Here is a 20,877-nt window from a genome sequence, read left to right on the forward strand (position 1 = left end):
GACAATTTCTGATGTTTATTTTACAGGCAAAGTTGGTTTGGTGAAATTTACCCATTCAATTAGTACCATTTATTGGAAAAGAAAAAAAGAAAAAACGCCTATAAAAGCTTATTCCACAACGAGCATTGCAGAGATGGGAGGTAAATAAATGCCTTCTCCCTCTGGGGTGCACCATGTAATTAGCTATTTTTCATTATTTTATTTGTACTTCTTAAGCATCCTTTCTCCACCGTAGCTGCTGGGCAGCCATGTTAATTTTTTTCTGCTGGCTCTGTGCTTTTTTATGTTGATGCCAGGCAGAGTTGCAGAGCAGCAAGTAACTGATGCCAGAGAAGCGTTGGTTCGTTTGTAAACCCACATTCATACGGAGTCCTGGACAAAAACTGCTAGTTCAAATGTGAGAGTCCTTTAGTGAATAATATATTAGAGAAAAATGGAGGGGATTTAGAAAATCATCTGATCTATGCTTATTTAAAATGAACAAGCAGAAGAAGAGCTTTTTCTAAATAGTTGTGATATCCATCATTTCCTGTTCGGCAGCTGAAAAGTATTACTTGGAAAAACGACTATAATCATTCCTAAAATATTTCAAGAAGCCATAGAAAAGGAAAAGCCACATGGATCTTTTTTTGGCATTGGTGCCTTTCAGCTTCTTCAGACTTGAAATTGGATTTGAGTTCAAACTCCCGACTACAGAATCTGTCAATTGTTTCTTTTTCTTCCCTCAGGAGGCTTGTTTTCTAACTCTGGGTGACTCATTTTGCTCAGAAAAGCACTGGCAATCGTCAAGTTTGATATTTATTTTCGAAATTCAATTCCTCTAATACATGGCACTGTGAAGCAACAATGCAGCGTGGAGCTTATTATGAAGCTTTTCTGTATGCATTTTGTGTTACTGCTTACACAAAAACTAATGCGGAGCACTACTTTGGTTTTCTCTGTATAGCGCATAATCCTTGAGAAAATCATTCTGAAAGCCTTTGCAAACATTCATCAATTTTCTAATAAGAGTCTCTTTGGCTCATTGAGTTTCTCTAGGTTCATTAGATGCTTGTGTGTTTTTACAGCATCTGCACAAACCTTAATAGGCTTCAATTTTGTCAAAGCAGCATTTTCTAGGAGGTGTTCTCCACTTTTTGTGCATTAACTCTCCTCCAAATTGAAAAATTGTACCTAAGTGTTAGTTAAAATGCTGACTTATTAGAATATGTATTCTCTATTTGGCTTCCAAAACACTTGTTATATCTGCTAAGCACTGTGTAGGCACACTAATAATCCTAATTACATGTTGCATACATACACATACTGCTACACTAAAACACTCTACTTAATCTGAGATTAATTTAACTGTCTATGGATGAAGATTCACTCTAATTAATGTAATCTGTTTTCAGAATATGGACATAAAAGTTTGATTTTAAATCTATTTTTAGCCACTAGAGGCGCCATGGGACCTCGGGTGATGAATTCGTATTATGTGGCATTGAAACGCCTCAAGTGCTAACCAGTTGCTCTCAGTATGTGACTATCTGAAGTAGGGCTGAAACGATTCCTCGAATGATTCGAGTACCTCGATTACTAAAATATTCGTTTACAACAGCCCTAATCTGAAGTGTAGCTTCGGAAAGTGTAAGTGTTGACTCTGTCAATACATAATCACTTGTCATCTGAAACTGAAAAACTTTATTGATATCTTGTTCATTTATTTCAAATCTTTTGGTCTCTAACCTCTTGTAGTTTTGTTTGTGTCAAAAGTTTGGGCATATCTAATAGAAAATCACCCACAAAGTGGCCATATGTTTGGATATTCACCATATCTGGTGAAATGCCTTTTCCAGGACCAGAGAGCTAATGTGGACCTGTCTGCACTTTTCCCGGTGCTAATCGACGAGCAACGAGTGTGTGTAGATGACGTATGTCATTCTGGTTCATGAATGCATATTGGTTAGACATAATGTTGACAACACTACCAAGATCCTACTTGATGATCCACTAATGGCGGGGTAGAGCTGGCAGGTTGATTGATAGTTGAGTCACTAAGGTTACCATTTTCCTTCCAGGGTAAGGAAGGAAAATGGTATACTCCTCAAGTCTGGAGTAATGCTGCTACTCCTGATTTGAGGCAGAATATCTTCAACTATTCAGTTAAGAAACATATTTTGGATGCTTATTTTTTCCAAATATAGGCTGAGATATATTTATATTTCAACTTCCTGATTGCCTCAAAGACTTCTGCTCAACATATTGGAAGTTTAAGTCCAAGTTTAAGTCTGATTTTTATGTTCATGCTATGTTAAGTCCTGATCTGCTAAAGTTTAGCATCTTGCGAACTAACGTCTATCCAGATATTGTGGACCAGCTTCGTCACTTAAATCTTAAAACTTTGGACTTGTTTGTTGATGTCAATTCAAAGTTTCTGTTCGTCTATTTTAATCTCATCAAGTGCAATGTCTGTTTTGTTTTTTTGTTTTTTTCTTGTGCTCAGGGAGATTTCATCACCAAGCGCCAGAGTGTGTAAGACTTACAATCTTGAATGCCACCAAATGACTGAATCACTATATAATGGACTATAAGGTGATGGAGCAAACAACTTAAACATAACAAATTTCTTTCTGCAGAAGCAGTTATTTTATTTCGGCTCCTTAAACTGTTTAAACCATAAAAATAAAGTGAAATTAGTTTTCAAGTCGAAGCATGTTTTCGGGTTTATCACCGTCTAATAAATACAGCTATCAGTAGGGAAGGATGATGCTCGTTTGTGACAACCTCATTTCATATTCTCGCCAGTTGGGCATGCCTCAGATTTTGAGGTGTAATATAGCCCTGCCAAATCAGCAGTAGCCCCATTACTCATCCCCCTCTGTGCTGTCTCCTGGCTGGTGCTCCGGCACTAATGCAGATTACAGGGATATATGAGGGCTATTTTGTTCGCTGCAGGGTGGAAACGATCACCGGCAACCCCATCCCTCTCTGATGCACGACTCTACATCTGTTCCCCCCGCAAACGCCTATCTGGATATCCATCAGAGCCAAAGCCCCTTATCAGATCTGAGGCGGCTGCATCTATTGCGCATCAATTATAGATGCTGTGTGTGAAAAATTGGGTCACTCTATCAACACTCTCCCTCGATCCATGGAGACATTGTTTAGTTAAGTGATTAGTGGCTTATCTTTACATACAGTTGCAGTTGTAAGTGTTAAATGGTCCGTTTATGATGCATGGTTACAGCAGCACAATTGCCTCAAGTGCGGAAAAACTATTTGCCACAGCAATTTTGGTATGATTTAATGTGGCTCCTTTTTCCACAGTTTAGATCAATTAATCAGATATTTACACAATGTTTGCTTTTGTGCCCTTAAGTGGCCTTTCTTTGACTCATCTGGACAGGAAGTTCACACAAGTGTGCTTGCGTCACAATCCATTAGAACCGTTTTGCTCTCCTCTCGCACCGACGCAGGTGGTGACAAATGAGCCACGCTGCATTCTTGCAACCCAAATTCATTTCCAACTTGCTCCCTGACGGAGAACAGACATATTATTCAAATTTCTAACCCATTCACTCTGAGTGGAACACGTCAAAAAACCTAAACGTTTTAATCTCCATGCAAGTCTCTCCTCATCTGTTACATAAATAGACCATTCATCATATTATTGGGCCTTTACAGCTTGACTGTTTGAGTGATCCGTTTCTCAAACGACCCCCTCCCCCTGCAGCCCAATCAATCATTTTTCAATGAAGATGTCACAGCTCATTGTGTGGAGGGTTACCCCGAATGATTCCCAGAAGGTTTTTAGATGACAGAGTGAAAGCCGGAGCCATTTTGATCCAGCGGATGGTTTGAATAATTTGGCCAAAACACTGTTCCATTTTACTGCTGGCTTGTCAACAATTTTCACCTCAGTGGAGAGGTGGTAGCAGGTGCGGAAATCTCTGAGCATGCTTGCTATTAACTTTTCATTAGGCGCATTAAACTGCACGAGTCATCAACAAGTAGTTGCTGCTTGACATAATTGGTTTGTGGTTAATGTCTGTTTTGAAGCTGTGAGTGTCAGCGAGCTGCGAAAATCCCAGCGGGAGCTCTTTAAGACTTGAGATTTTCTCAGGAAGAAGCACTTTTTAAAGACAGACAGCCTTTAAAGACTGGCAGCCTAAACTGCAAGGCAACAATTTCTTCCAGGCTGTGCATTGTTATCCCAGCAACTCATAATGATCCTTAATTCAATAACCAACCCGCAGGATTGTCTCATTAAATAACCAGCTGCAGTGCAGTAATAAAGATTTCATTTCTCATCTTGAGTTCTCGCGCGTGCATGTCTCACCTCTCCACTCTTCTTTCTCTTTCCTCTGCTGCAGCCTCCATCAAGGAGTTGATGTCGAGACCTGTGACAGCTGGAGCCGGAGACATAACCTTCGAACACAAGTGTTTTCACCAAACACACTTCAGGGAAAGTACAGTGCTGTGCTGTAAGGCGGTAGCTTATTTCTTTATATTCTGTTTCTAGGAAGGAGTCAGGCTTTTTTGGGTGTTTAAGTTGGCTTCTTACTTTACTTTGGTTGTTTTTCACTAATCTCCAGCCCAATTCCTGACAATTTTCAGTAGAATCCCTTGTCGTTTAAGCCACACATCCCATTGGCTTGTGAAAACATGCATATTTTATCAACCTCTAAATCTAAGCCATTGCACAAAGTTGTGTTCATCTCTTGGAAGCGCAGTATAAACCACCTATTGTCTGGTTTACAGCTGTATAGTCTTCTAATGATATGCAAATATATAAATTTGTGACGCAAAGGGATGAAAGATTAATCAGTTACTGGATTAATAATGATGAACTCCTGACCTTTTAAAAGAAGCGTAGTTTGGTTGAGGTTAATTTAGGATCAAATCAGTAAAATGCCTAATTAATAAACTTGGTAATTTGCATTTTAATTGAAAAGTTGTATCTCACATCGACATGTCACCAACATATCATATGCGCGGTCGCTTATTACGTCAATATGACTGATAGATTTATGCAACAAGTGGCATTTATTGTCAATCTGATCTTCTTTATTAACATATGCAGCTGATCCATCCAAATTACCGATATCTAAAACATGTGCTTATGAGTTGACTTTTTAAGCCTTTGAATATACTTTCCATTCTTCCGATTGTTCTTTTTTTCCTCTCAGTCTCGTTTTATTGATTTCTGTTCCATTTCCTCCCAAATATCCATTGAACTTGGTAAAATATGATGAACGTCACGTCATATTTCACAGGCCATGAAATCTTGCATATTTCATGGCCTGTATCATCAGCTGCAGTCTTTGCGGTCCTCATCGAAAGCTGCAGTGAGATTAATGAGATTTAATCTTTTACCTCATTGCCAATGCTTTATCTCATGAGGTCATTCACTGGTGCGTCAGCCCTCCTCCGCCTCCCTACCCTCACCGTACCTATGTTGCAAAATTAAACTTGAATTAGATCATTAGCATACAGAGCAGGAAACCCACTGCCATGGAGTCATACATATTTATCTGGATGTGCCTGACTTGTGCATGCACACCCTCATACTGTAACCCCTTTTGCATGCAAACATCCCTGTTTCTCTTGTGCAGGAGACAAGCGAGCACAGACTATAAAATGGATATTAATTAGAGTAGGTTGGTTTTTAAGAAGCATAAATCTAACTGCGAACCGTCTGAGTAAATACAAGGATTTCATCCAAACGAGCTTTTGGAAACATGGCAGGTTGACTGCAAAATGTGTGCATTTGGAACCAGAGCAGATGGATTTTGATTAGGATCGTTTGGGCAGGTTGCTTTCAACGCATCAAATATTGCTTACACACAGAGGAAACGAGAAACGCCTGCAGTCCAAACTCATCTGCTGCACATTAACAAACAGAAAAAGACAAACGGGGAACACGGCCTTCTGAATAATCATGCGTTGCCTCATGAATGACTCCTTTTCTCTCTCTCCTTTCCCCTCTGTCCTTTCCACTAGAAATTAACTTTCTCCTTAACCACTCTCCATGCTTCCTGGGGATCACTTTCCAGCCTTCTTCTTCCTTCCAGCTGGGAGAACAACTCCCTCCTTTTGCAGCTATGTGGACTCCTCCATTAGTATTCCTTCCTCCTTCCCACTTTCCCCTCCCTCCTGTGAGATTGCTGTTGTGTCTTATGGCTTTTTATTCCTACGTGATGGTAGATGGGTTCATGTAGGAGTAGAAGCCACTAAACACGCGGTGAGTGCTCGACATGCTGGCCAACACATGCAGAGAGCTTCCTGTGGCTATGACAGCTGCCATGTTCACATCAATGTCCTGCCCATTATCCCGAATGCACACAGGGTTTAAATATAGTTCGGGGACCTCACTGAGGAGCGGGGCTGTTTTTAGACCGGAGTCGCAGTCTGGCCCAAATTGGAGCGAAAACTATAGATTTGAATTATTTTTGGAAAAATCCACAGCTGAAAAATCAATTCTCGGTGCAGAATTGTCTTAACCGACCTACTTTCCCCAGCTGCATGCTGGTTGCTTGTGTCTCCAATTCAATATTAATTTCTTCACTTCCCTGCCCTGCGGTCCTCTATCAGAACTGCAGCTTGAAAGATCTCAAAACCACTTTCGAAATAAAATGACTCTCAGGTAGGTCACTCAATAATGTCTGAATATATTTGCCGTTTCCCTGTTAAGTTGTGCAGAAAAGGTTCATAGCCCTCTTTAACAGCACTAAAAGGTTTTCACACTGTTTGTAGCGCAACATATTACAGTCCATCCTTTAAATTCTGGAAAGTAAGCGTTCCATCAGACACTTTTCCATTATTTACCAGGTATTTATTGGTTTCTAAGATACTTCTGAGTCGTAGCTTATCTGGTATTTTTCTTGAACTTAGAAGTTACTTTGCTGAATTTACCAGGTATAAACATGTAACTTTCATGGAGTCTAATAATAGTTTCAAAAATGTTCTCCAAAAACACTTGGTAAGCTCCAGACAGTGATCTCTACATTCTGGGAAGGTAACTTCTACAGACGTTTCAGGAACGTACCATGAAGTTTGTGGAAAGTAACAAGTTCTGCAAAAGTGCATCCTGTTGTATAATAGAGCCACCAAATTGTGAAACTATTATTTCAAACTTTTTTGCTCCTCTATAAAGTATCTGTTCCATACCTCTGTAGTTTTAGAGCTGTTCAAGAGAACATTGTGATTTTTTTTTTCATTGTATCACTTTTGCATGGTTGACTGTGGACTCTATATAACGTATTTTTAATACGTCTGTAATGCTATTTGTATGTTTTACCCAGAATACGTTGAAAGGGACTTCAGATAGTGTTTCTAGTGGTTACAGTGTATAGTCTCTCTTTAAAAGGAAAATTATTAAAAAGGATCTTGCATGTAACGCAAAGTTTGATTAGTTTTAAATCACTCAGATCCACTAAAATCTTCCTTTCGCTCTAAAAATCTGAGCTCTTACATCTCTGATTGTCACTGAATGTACCTTTTTAATCAAATCTTTTTTTGTTACTGTCTCAAAGCTGAGTGATTGAAAACGTGCAAAATCACCATTTAAACTGTAATGTAGAAAAGTGGTTTCATTGATCCTATATGTTTGGCCATGTTAAAGTGTTGTGGCTAAAATACATTCGAGTCTGAGTGGACAAGACAACAGAAAAACTGCATTGTATTTCTTGACAAACCAAAAATGAGGATTGCAAAAGCTCTTGTGACCGAGATGCTTGTACCTTTAATGATGACAACACAGATGCAACAAAAGAGCTGTTTTTAAAATGCGCTGGCTGACTCATTGTGAATCACCTTGGTGCAGAAGTTGAACAGGGAGTTCCTTGAAAAAGCCCCAGTCTGAAGAGACCAGCAGGAGGCCAACTCAGTCTGTTTTGTTAGATCTGAAGGGACCACAGTCTGAAGTGCCAGATTTTATTGTAATTCACCGTAGTTTTCTAAGCGTTTGACATTTCACTCAAAATAGTAGGAGTTGTAACCTTGAATCACCAGATTTTGAATGTTTTTCCAACCAGCTTTCCTGATAAGTTTCTCAATCCCTTTAAAACTTCAAGGCAGGAAACTTTGAATCAACTCGTAGCAACCCCCTTCATTTTCCTCCTAAATTATGTACAAATCCTGGCACCCTAATAATGGCGCGGCAGTAACTTTCGCCTGGGCTGAACTTGGTGTCAACTAATTAAGCAAGAAACTCAAATTATCCTGCTGGTGGGTTCATTCGTGTGCTGCAGGGTTTGGGTTTAAATGTCAACTCCCTGTTTGTGTTTGCCGCGAAGTACGCTGCCAGCCTGTGCTCCTCGCACACAAGCTGAATAAAGTCTAAACAGGCAGAAGCCAAGAGCTGAATTATTAATCCCTGGATATTACAAGAAGCTGACACATGTTTGCAGTTGTGGGACATTACTACTTCGCTCATTTTAGATGCATGATAATTTGAGATGAAAACTAGATAAGTTCTGCCGAAGTTTAATGATTTCTTTTTAAGCTGTAAGATGTTGTGATCTAAAATTCAGAGGGGAGGCTTGACAAGTTTCTGTTGCCTGCATTATCTGTTTAATTTATTTTTCAGGTTCCCACTCCCACATAGGGCTTTTTATTCTTTTCTTTTTTTTCCCCCCGCTTTATTGAGTCGTGAGGTGGTCTGAGAGAATATTTGAACAGAAGGAAGACATTAAAGAAGGCAGAGGAAGGCTTCGATTTTTAACCCTGTGGGGGTCCATGGGAATCTAAAGGTGGGAATCAACAGTGATGAAGTCTATGGGAAAGATCCTGCATTATTTACAGCAGCACAGGCTCATAAAGGGGAAGCTGTGTTTGAATAGATCGCTCCTGTCTTTTCGTCTCGCCCAAGGGTTCGCTTCACAGTTATGATCCAACCAGACTGCAAACCTCACATTCAAATGTCAAAATAAGACAGGCAGCACTTGGGCTCATTTTAATATTGACAGCTGTTCTCTTTTTTTTTTTTTTTTTCCAAATTACGGCTTTCGCGACTCCACGACTCATGATCAGATTCCGCAAGGTTGCCGATTCCTCAAGTTCAGGTGGAAACCATCAACTCTGGTGTAATGGGATTTTCCTCTGACAGATGCAATAATGCAGTGTGTTTGTGTACAGTAGGTTTAATGTATGAGTGGTGTTCTACTTTATCTCCACCCTGCTTCAGGCTCTGCTTTGATTTTTCTGTAATAAATAATGCTCTTTTGTCTTCTGTGCTGCATTTGTTCCCAGTTGTAATCTCTCTACTGCTCAATAAATTATGAATAATGCCAGTTCAACCTGCTGTATATCTCTTTTTTTTTCATTTGTCAGATGGTATAATTCTCTCCCCCCTTTTTTTTCTTCTAAAAGAACATGCACAGGAATCACAAACTCTTTCGGTGAGCAGTTTAACTCAAATCTCACTGGGTTGGGGGGAAAAGAAACACCAGAAGCAATCTGCTTTATGTGCACAGAATGTGAGCAGAAATGCAACAACACAAAGAATATTAAGAGTCTTCTTGCACATTTAGCTATGTTTCAGTATTACATGTAGGTACCAATAAAACTAATCTTCCTGATTATTTGGATCCACTAAGTGAATATTTTTGCTGAAAGTCTTTTGAGACAACCAGGCTTATACATTCAGAGACTAACGTTCTTGTTTTTGTCTTTGCAAAATGACTCAATCTATCAAATTGGAAAGAATGCACCTGTGAAAGGAGTTTAGGTTTGAATTTACATTTTTATACAAAGTATATTTGTTTTGATCTGAACCTTCCCAATGGGTCTTTGTCCTGCTGGAAGGTGACCCCACCCAATTCTCGAGCCTTTGCAGCCGCTAATGGGTCTTCTTCCAGGATTTCTCTGGATTTAGCTTAATTTGACTCGATTTCTTCTGCAAAAAATAATCTCCACAGCATAAGAAGAAACGCTATATTTTGAAATACGGCAGAGGACAGAATGTGAGGTTAGGATGACATGCAGAACTAGTTTTTCTGCCGAAACGTTTTGCAAAATGACTAAAATATTCATTTTGAGTATCTGACCAGATTAAATTGTTGCATGGTAGATGCTATCTGACGCAACACACTCAAAGCACTTTCCTATTCGCCTAGCTGCGCTCTCGTCCATTAGACTCAAACACTGAAATACAAATCAGGAGGCGACTTGTGGTTGAGTGCCTTACCAAAGGGCAAAGGTCAACCCTCGGGACTTAAGCCCACAACAGATTGCAAGATGACTTCTCTTCCCACTGAGCCTCAGCCGTCCACTGTGGTTTGTGGCGAACATTGAGCTGCGCTTGTGATTTTTAACATTGCTTTCTTGCCGCTCATCTATAAAGGCCAGGATTGTGAAGATTTTAACTGAAGCCTGGTAAATACTGAGAGTTCAACAATAGCCTGAACATGTCGCACCGTGCAGCCTCCATATGATACAATCTTGATAACTTTTGTCACACTGTACAATAAAACTCAATATGTCATTGCTGCTGAATTGTATCAGAAAGGCCCGACAGACATCGGTCCAATGATCGAAGGACGACCAGTTAAAGGAGTGATCACACTGAAACTGGAAAAAGAGAGGAGGGAGAAGAGACATCTGTTGAAGAGCTAATATCTTTGAAATGGAAGATAATAATCAGAAATCTGTCGCAGCAGCCGTCGCCCTACGTGACTTTTAAAATTTCAGGCTCCGCTTGATATTTGTTCTGGACTGATTTGGTGAGAAGAATAATCTCATAAGAAAGGTCTAACGATTCATTTACAAACAATTTTGACAAGAAAAGCCAATCATCACAGCTTTGCTGAGCTATTATTCTGGTTTAATAGTTGTCCTCTCATCAGGATCTCCACCCTGAGCCGTCGATCTCTGCAGCTCACCCAGAGCTACTTTAAATCTCCCTGATTAAAACTCTCCTTGCCTGATGGTTGGGTTTTATTGGATGTTTATGCAGAGATATCAGACTGAAGGAGGCTGAATACAAATGGGTTTAAGACTTTAAATTTGAAATTGCAAAAAAGAAAAGTTAAATGGCTTAGGGTTGCATTTGAAAAGAGACTGTTGATCATTATTGTGTAAATTTAGTTTCTTTGCCTCTTATTAGGGTTCCCAGTCTTGTGTTTAACTTTTTTCTTTAGTCGAGTTCAGAGAATAAACTGAATGAAGCTCTTCCTCTAAAGCTTAGAGTAAAGTTACAGAGTAGCTTGATATAAAATACTATCCCATGTATTGATCACTAAAGCTAAACTTTTATTCGCAGAATCTGACTAGAAAGCTTTCACATCAAGTCACATTAGATGTTTATTTCAAGACAATCAGATTAAAGGAATTTATTTCAAAAGTTTATTTTCTTTATCTGAACTTGGGGAGTTTCATTTTTGTAGGGAAATCTGTGAAATTCTGAAAAGCTGCCTAATTATGTAGACTCATCCTTCACATCAGTTCCACATCACAGGACACATCTGTGTCAATATTTGACAGACTTTGTCTTTTAATTACATATTCCCTTTTGTGCACTCTCCCAAATTTCAGGCATTATCTCATTACCGCTTGCATGCCAACAAACCTCTTTGCACTTCCTCTAATTGGAATGAGGAGCGGTGCCAGTGTTTGTAGAGGAGAGGAGAGGCATGTCGCTGGAAATTTGTGAGCGGAGAAGACACAAAACGTGTAAGGGCAGCCTGTGGATTTCCTCTGATTTCATCAGTAAAGAAAAAAAAAAGAAAGACGTGTGAGGCGATCCCCAAGACAACAGGCAGCTGGTGCATGTAGGCGAGCTTCGCCGTCCAAAATCTCTGAGAGAAGAAAGTGAAAGAGTCTTCTGAAAGCTCTGCAAGTCATCCTTGGCTTTAGAGTTAACTCCATCTTTCAGCTTGTCTGCCGTGAGTCATCTGTGCACGGTTACGGGGGTGCTGCAAGCATAGCATCCTTATTTTGTAATGCACTGATGGTATGTAGCAATATTCAATTCAAATAATTGCGTTTAGACATTATTTGCTTCTTGGTGTCCACTTGAAAATACTTTTGAATGCATCAGAAACATCAAACAGCCCACCAGATGGGTCAGGGAGCAAAACTAAAAGCGGAGAGAAGTTATAAAACGATATGCAGAGCATTATTCGGTCCATCGGCTGCAAATCTACCAAAACATTGCCGTCTACGTAATCTTACGGGCTGGAAAAGGAAGCAAACCAAGAGGTTCATAGTAAATCTGGAGGAGCTGGATCAGGTACTGTAAACATTGGCTGTGTTTTGTTTTGTTTGGTTTTGGAAAAACTTTAGTTTCACTCTTTAGTTTTCTTCTTTCCAAAATCGAGCCTTGTCAGTATTTGTGCACTAAGCTGCCCCTTGTTGTAAATTGGTGAAAGGAAAGCAACAAGATCTGCTTGTGGGTTGCATATTTTTGCAAGATAAGCTTCTAGGGTTTATTTTTGTGATTTCAAGTCATATCTGCAAAGTCAGGCTCATCTGGACTCCAGTAAACTGTGATGCGTAGTTAACGCTTTCTTTATGCTCTCTCCAGCTTCTTTGAACTTGGTTGGTAGATTATCACTAAACAGATTATTTCATTGGACACGACGCATGTCTGCTGCTGCCGGAGAAGTCCGACTCAAAGAGGATGAAAAAAGGAAGGGCAGAGTCAGCTGGAGTTCTTGTTTTGCAGCCTCTAATTTACAAAAGTTGTGCCTTTTAAAGGTCTACATGACATTTTGGAAATGATCTTCTCACAGCGTGACCTGCCGAGATCTCATTGTGACAACGACGTGCTGAGTTCCACAGATTCCCTCCCCACATACACACACACACACACACACACGCTACATCTCGCTGGAGCCCATCACGATGAGACGACCACTGTTTGAGTCCACTTAATGAGAGTGTAGAGTCAGCGCTCTGGCTGCAATTACAGTGTTTAGGACTCTTTAATGATATGTTAATGGCTTGGCTGTATTACCTCTCAGCTGCCCAAACAACATTAAATACCCCGCGGCTGATTAATCCTGCCTTCACAAAAACATCCAATTAGAAGGAAAATGTTGAAATCTAGATCTGCCAGCAAGTTTTTTGGGGGGCCAAAAAGTACAGAAGCACAAAATGAAGCATGACGAGGTTTACTAAAAAAAAATACAGTTAAAGATGACAAATGAAGTTTGTAAATGTACCTTTTAATATCTTAAACGTCCACTCAGGGATGCGATGCTGAAACACACAGCTCTTCATCAACGCTCGGCGTCATAAAGGTTAAATCGGCGGCCCCTCGGTTTTATAATGCTCTAGTTGTTGCTCACCGCACCGGCAGTGTCTGCCCCGAAATCAGAGGAGTCCTGTCAAAACATCTCAAACAACTTTAATTATGTAGTTTTTCTTGTTTATCTGCTGAATAAAAAAAAACCACAAGAAGGATCTTGACGCAGCGCTCTAGTCGAAGTGAGACGGTTTAGAAAATAGTTGAGAACAGTTTGTTTTAAATGTTATCCTCAAATGTGAGCCAGACCCTTTAGTAAACACTGAAATTGCCTGTTAATTTAGCACCAACTCATGAACTTCAAATCCAATTCCTTCTTTGATTTGCAGCAAACTTTTCTTTCCAAGTTTACACTGTCCACATTGACCACCCGCTTTACCTTGATTAGAAATGCAAATAAGCAACGGAAAATTGGAATCAGTGCAATTGAGGGGGGAAAAAAAGTAATCTGGCATCCTCCCGGCTGTGGCTGACTGGAGGAAGAATAATATTCAGAAGGATATTCAGGAAACGGAAAACGTTCTCCTCCTACAAACTCTGTTGAGAAGGGTGAATATTCACAACACTGATATGTTAAATGCTCAACCATACATCCCTTGAATTAGAATTTCTAATCATTGGTGTCTGCGTGGACGATAAGGATGGCCATTGCGTGCACAAGATAAACAAACATTGTGACGAACAGGAGGCGTTTCAGTTCAGCGAGCCATAAGAAGGTTAACTTATACGTTTTGAATTTATGTTTAATGTCGTTACGCACCATTTGCCTCCTGATGAGGCAACCGGTGCCCAGGCAGGCGTTTTGGTCGACCACCGTTTCAAACTGCTCATTACCCGGGTCATACCCGTCAACAGTGCCCAACTCCCACTTTGATAATTATGAAAACGGATAAAGTCAGTGATTCTGCAGATGTTCTGCCATCCTCTCCCATGCGTTTCCCTCAATGTCTGCTTCCTTTACAGCTGTTTCTCATTAGTAAATCACCTTGCCTGTCTTCTATCCAGCAATCTCCCTCCTCTGTATATATACCCCCATGTTTCTCCTGCTGCCTGTCAGATCCTCCTGTTAGCTATCCTCCCATTTGCTCCAAACCACTCGCTTGTTTGTGTCTTCGGTTTGCTGCTTTCTGTAAGTCACTGTTTTGTTGCCAACTTTTATTTGCCCGCTTTTAAGTCCCATATCACCAGCCTTTAGCAGATGGTGTCTCTTTAAATCATTTTTTTTTAATCTCTGTAGTACATTTAAATCACAAACACTGACCAAAGCACACACAGATTAATAAGACGAACTAAAAGACATGAGCACTTAGTTTTATCATTTTGAAACAAACCCATAAAAACAAGTTCAGCCTGGTAATCCACTAAGTCGATAAAAGAGGCTGCTAGGAAATATCGATTGAAAGCAACAAAGAACCGACACAATTAAACAGAAGGCCTAATCTCCAAAAAAGCCAGTGAGCGGATATTTGTTTAAGGTGAGATTTAAACACTGACAATAAGGGAGGAAGTCAAATATCAAGGGGGGGAGGCAAGTTGTTCGAAAGTTGAAGAAACCAAGTTGAAATGGTCTGCAGATTCCACGAGTATTATCTTTCTCTAATGAGAAGACAACACCACAGATATTAATGCCGGTGTTACAGGGGGCAGCGTAGACCTTGCTTTCTTTGTTTTCGTTTTCCTGATGTTTGACATTGATTTACTGAAACTAAATCAATTTGTGGACAGAAAGACAAACTGTCTTTGCAGGCACTGAAAGTTTATTTTTATTTGAATACCTTCGGTTCTGCAGACGCTGTCGCAATAATAAACTAGCCTCGTTGTCACCCGATAATTGAAGTGCGTCCCAAAAGTATCGGTCGCCGTTGATCTTTTTCACATCTAATGTGTTTTATTCTGATGTCTAAGAAACCAACACAAAGTCTCACACAACTGTAATTTGGAAGGGAGAAGTTAGCAAATGCTAATCATCACTAAATGCAAAGGGTAGCGATTAGCCACCTTTGCTTAGAAACCCCTAATTAAAATCCAGGTCAACTAATTGGGTTTTCTTAGTGATTTTCACATGAGTACCATTATTCAGTGATTTCGTTTCCTTTTATATTGTGACTGCCCTTTAACCTGATACCCCAAAATGAAAGGCATTAAATCCAAAAGCTATGAAAGCTATGATTTTGTCATTTGAATGTATCAAAGGTTCCATTTAAAATCAGGCTTGTGTTTCCCATTTTTAACCTGTCAGACTCGTACTTGTTGCGCTGCTGAAAATAACCATTTTCTCCGGCATAAAAGCCCTTTTCAGGTTGTCAGGGCGGGCCTGAGCTTTAAGCTCCATCGTGTTTGCCTCTTATCAGGCCTCAGAAAGAGGTTGGAAAGGTGATTGGTGTAGAAGGGGGGGGATGCTCATCCACAGCAAAGAGGGGGGGCGCCTAAAGAATGTAGCATCCTTATCAAAGGCCCGGGTGCTGAGCCTCAGTTAAAAATAGAAACCGAGGGAGATTGGCATCGATTTCTGCAGGCGTTGACGGCCCGATTGACAGCAGCACCGCAGCATCGGGCTGTTGAGCCATCGAGGGAATCCGCCAGACAGCCTATGATGAGATGAGATGGGAAGATAACTTCTGACAAGCACCTCCACCCGCCACCCATTTCTAATCACCCCCGTCTCCACGTACACACAAACATGCACACAAGGAGAGAAAAGTAATTACCGCCTGCACACACACACACACACACACACACATACACGTTTGCTGCCCCCTGAGCAAGTAACGGGTCTTTGGCTGGCTGAGCATCCACCTGTCCTGTGTCTGCTGCCAAGTCAAAGCTCATGTGCTCACGCACATACAAAATACCTCTGAAAGTCCCTCCACAACAATCAGCCACCATCCTTAAGGGTTATCTCACTTAATTATCTTCCATCAGTGAATACTACCTAATGTCCATGAGGCGTCCTGGATGGGGATGTCAGTGACCTTTGTTTTATTGCTGTAACTGAACCACACAAAGTCATTATTTTGGTTACACAGTCATCTCTCAGTCTAATTCATCTCTCTGAGGTATTAGAAGCAATTCGGTCTCACTAATGGACTGAGTGGCCTTTTTAGCAATACTTCAGAGATGATGAAATCCTTCCCTGAGATAACAACATTTACAAATGACTTGTTTGTCATTTGCAGATTAGATCCTGATTATTGTTCAGTTGCAGCCTGATGCCAGTGGGCTTAGACCAGACACAATGTCGACACATGTAGCAGCCGGTTGCGCCTCACTTCTAAACAGTTAATTTATTCAACACAGATTTCATCTCAAGGCAGGTCCGACGCATATTCGGTTAAACAGAATCCACGTCGCTCCAAATCTAATTAAAACCGAGCCAAAAAAGACTTTGAGCCTCGACTGCAGCGCGATGTGATGCGATGCGCTGTAATTTCAGAGAAATACTCCGCTACAAAAACCGAAATGAGGATTTGTTTGCATAATAATGAGGACGAGAGACTGGAAATAAAAGGACTTGTTAATGTAAGAATGTGAAATACTGTCCTTAACATCTTAATGAAAAGATCTTAATGGATTTCGAGGGCATTGCTAATAAAAAGTGTGGAAGTGTTTTCTTGCACATTATCAAGAACATGACTTGGAGAAAAAAAAGAAAAGGAATAATGTCATCACTGACAGCAGGCTGAACACGCTCCCTTGTTTTACAGCATTCTGTCTATCTGTGTTATAAAGAAAATTTAAAAAATGCAAAATGATTATTAGAAGAATGTTTTTGCTCTATCATTTATAGTTTGTCAATTTGATCCATCTCCAAAAGAACTGCCCTTTGAAACTTAAAACTAGTTTAAATTTATTAGAACTTATAACGAAAATGATGGACTTTTGCTTCCAATAGTGAATAAAAAGTAGAATGAATTTCCCGCAGGTCCTTTTATCGGTGCCTTTCTCAACTTTTAACAGTAGAATGGAGAGGTGTATGTCTCCCTCTAGTGGCAGAAATGGGACATGTTCTGCTTTGGAAACCTGGATAAATAAAAAAAAAACAGACAAGATGAACGCAGCGTTCATTATTTATTAAAAATAATTGTTCTATGTTTCAAGTAAATGTAAAACATTTATATTATTTATGTATATATATTTGCCTGTATACAACATTTATAGACTTGCAGGACCTCACATTAGTACGAATACTAGTACTTTTCCCCCCATATTGTCATGGTATAGCTATCAACTTCAAAGTATTTTATTATAGTTTTACTTTTCCTGAACTTGAGCCACGTCTTAGGTTTCACCTTACATTTGGTTCAGTGAAAGATAACATTCTGCCGAAACTAAACGCTCCAAACAGCTTTTAATCATCGTGACTCAAAACAGTCCTGGTGGAGCTGCACTGATTAACTGGCAGCATTATTCTACAACTAATCAGTCTGCAGACAGAAATGAGTCTCATCGAATTTCAGAACATGTTTTTCATTGCATCAGTGTGCAAAAAAAACTTTAAGTTAATATTTCACTGTCAGAAACAAAGTGTGTCAGTTGGCGACCATTAATTCATCCTTGTTAATCCAACTCATTGAATTGTACTACTCAAGCCAAGAAAATGCAAAAACTTTAAACTTTATTCATTTAGATTTTTCACCAACATTATTTCTTTTTGCTAAATGCCACAAAAATCAGAGAAATGTGTCAGACTTGTTTGTCAAAATCAGAAGTTTGCGTATAATTTCCTCAGTATTTAGCTTAACCTTGTAAGTGTATTGCTTTGAGTTTCCTTCCATAAGCTCTTCACATTAGTTTGTTGGATTTTGGTCCGTTCCTCTTGACAGAACAGGTAGAACTGTTTGTAAGCCACCTCACTCTCACATGCCTTTTCAGATCTGCCCACTAGTACTCTAAAGGACTGAGGTAAGGACTCCATTATGGCCACGCCAAAACATTTTTTTCATTGACTTTAATAGTTCCATACTAGAATGGAAATGAATGATTTCCTGTATGTCAAACTGAACTTCATTTCTGTAGTCAATGAAGTGCAGTAAGATTCCTGACTGATGAGATCGACTGAGATGCAGATGTAGAACTATACCTAGAATATGTCTCCTAATTGATGCTGTAGATATAGATATATGATGTAGATATGTAAAAAAATACATATCTATATCTATATTAAAGTATTTTTTAGAGACAGGTCATCTGTAATAATTTGGTCACTTTATTTTATTTTTCATGTCAGTATTTGTACAGAAAAAACCCCATCAAATATAAACTTTCTCTCTCTGCAAGAAAGAGAGTTCATCACCAGTTGATATAAAGATTACCCTACAGATGAAAAAGTAAAAGGGCCTACATTCATATACTGTATAGAAATAGGACTGTGCACCTGATTGGCTCAGGTTGTTACGTTTCTTATAAAGCCGTCGAACCTGTAGAAGTTTCATTTTGTATGTTTTATTTCTCAGAAGTTCACTGTAAATAAAAATAAGAAAAATCTAGTTATTTCCTTGCAGTGTCCAGCAAGAGGTGTTGTTCTGCTAGTTGCCTAACACAGCTTCAGTCAGCATCCAGCGTTATTCATGTGCTTTTTGTTTTAGGACATATTCCGTGCAGTTTTCTAAAGAAGTAATAAAATATTAAAAAGGTAGATTAGATATAGGGACAAAAAATCCCGACCAAATTTGTAGTTAAACAGTATTTCTAGTGACGCTAAACGGGACTAATGTCTTGTTAAAGTATGGTAACGTCATTGGAAACAACAAAAGTCATTTATGTTAATATGTTTGATTAACATAGCAGCTTAATTAAATAAAATTTACCGTAAACTTCTGAGAAATAAAACACAAAATGAAACTTCTACAGATATCACGGACTTATAAGAAATGTAACATCGATGTGCGCATCTGCATTACCACAATGTATAATGCATCAAATATAAACGATGCACTATATTTGATGCATCGTTTATATTTATATATAAACGATTCTACATTATATTTAATGTAGAATCTTTTAATGTAGATGCTACATTAAAAGCAGAATCTACATTAAAATATAATGCTTTTAATGTAGATTCAAATTAAACCTTTTTCATTTTCGTCTTGCAGGCTGACGTTTGTAAGAACGAACCTGTCTGACCGGATAGTAGAGGATAGAATAGGTTATCCTTTCTGTCTTTTACCTCTCTCTCCATCTATCCCTGTATCTTTTTAGATATAGGTTTTAGCATACACCGAAGATAAGGGTTCGTTCACAAGTGTTGCCACACCAGACGAAAAAGAAAAGTATTAGTGCCGAGGCCGTTTTAAAGACTTGGTCTTTAAGGCCCCATACCTCACGCCTTCCCGCAGGAGGCATAAGGTGCCCCTGCTGCGGTGGCGCTGCACGTGCTGGAGGCCAGACCTGTACGTAAATTTTAGGCAATCTGTGTCATGTGACTAAGATTTAATAGTCACATGACATGTGACATAGATGTAGATATGTAGAAATAGATATTTAAATCTACATCACTATTTTTTTTTGACAGTCTTGAATATAGTCCCTCTGCGATAATTTGCTCATTCCTCTTTTCTTTTTCTTGTCAATTAAAAGTAAAACCCATCAAATATAAACTTTCTCTCTCTGCAAGAAAGAGAGTTCATCACCAGTTGATATAAAGATTACCCTACAGATGAAAAAGTAAAAGGGCCTACATTCATATACTGTATAGAAATTGGACTGTGCACCTGATTGGCTCAGGTTGTTACGTTTCTTATAAAGCCGTCGTACCTGTAGAAGTTTCACTTTGTATGTTTTATTTCTCAGAAGTTCACTGTAAATAAAAATAAGAAAAATCTAGTTATTTCCTTGCAGTGTCCAGCAAGAGGTGTTGTTCTGCTAGTTGCCTAACACAGCTTCAGTCAGCATTCAGCGTTATCATGTGCTTTTTGTTTTAGGACATATTCCGTGCAGTTTTCTAAAGAAGTAATAAAATATTAAAAAGGTAGATTAGATATAGGGACAAAAAATCCCGACCAAATTTGTAGTTAAACAGTATTTCTAGTGACGCTAAACGGGACTAATGTCTTGTTAAAGTATGGTAACGTCATTGGAAACAACAAAAGTCATTTATGTTAATATGTTTGATTAACATAGCAGCTTAATTAAATAAAATTTACCGTAAACTTCTGAGAAATAAAACACAAAATGAAACTTCTACAGTTATGACGGATTTATAAGAAAAGTAACATTGATGTGCGCATGCGCATTACCACAAGGTATGCTGGATTGACGAGGTATGACAGATTGTCAGAACAAATGTTATTCACGTCAATCTGTGACATGTGATTCCGGCTTTGACTTTGCCCCCCGAGGATCAAGTTACCAGCTGAGCCAATCAGGTGCAGGCGACCCAAGCTGTGTTAGGCAACTAGCAGAACAACACCTCTTGCTGGACACTGCGTGGAAATAAAACACACAAAATGAAACTTCTACAGTTATGACGGATTTATAAGAAAAATAACATTGGTGTGCGCATGCGCATTACCACAAGGTATGCTGGATTGACGAGGTATGACAGATTGTCAGAACAAATGTTATTCACGTCAATCTGTGACATGTGATTCCGGCTTTGACTTTGCCACCCGAGGATCACGTTACCAGCTGAGCCAATCAGGTGC

The 20,877-nt window shown here is 39.3% G+C and overlaps 2 long non-coding RNA genes across 2 annotated transcripts in view; one reads left to right on the forward strand and one right to left on the reverse strand.

The window, feature by feature from the left end:
- The window catches only part of LOC103129347 (uncharacterized), a 49,967-nt gene extending 44,733 nt beyond the window's left edge, over window positions 1-5,234 (forward strand). Inside the window, exon 3 of the long non-coding RNA XR_001659819.1 lies at window positions 4,356-5,234. This is a non-coding gene — a long non-coding RNA (uncharacterized LOC103129347). The remainder of the gene's footprint in view (window positions 1-4,355) is intronic.
- A 14,048-nt stretch (window positions 5,235-19,282) lies between these two features.
- Window positions 19,283-20,877, reverse strand: part of LOC107834035 (uncharacterized) — a 3,584-nt gene continuing 1,989 nt past the window's right edge. Inside the window, exon 2 of the long non-coding RNA XR_001659820.1 lies at window positions 19,283-19,400. This is a non-coding gene — a long non-coding RNA (uncharacterized LOC107834035). The remainder of the gene's footprint in view (window positions 19,401-20,877) is intronic.

Source organism: Poecilia formosa, unplaced genomic scaffold, assembly GCF_000485575.1.
Source record: "Poecilia formosa unplaced genomic scaffold, Poecilia_formosa-5.1.2 Scaffold9, whole genome shotgun sequence".
In the NCBI taxonomy this organism is placed as follows: Eukaryota; Metazoa; Chordata; class Actinopteri; order Cyprinodontiformes; family Poeciliidae; genus Poecilia; species Poecilia formosa.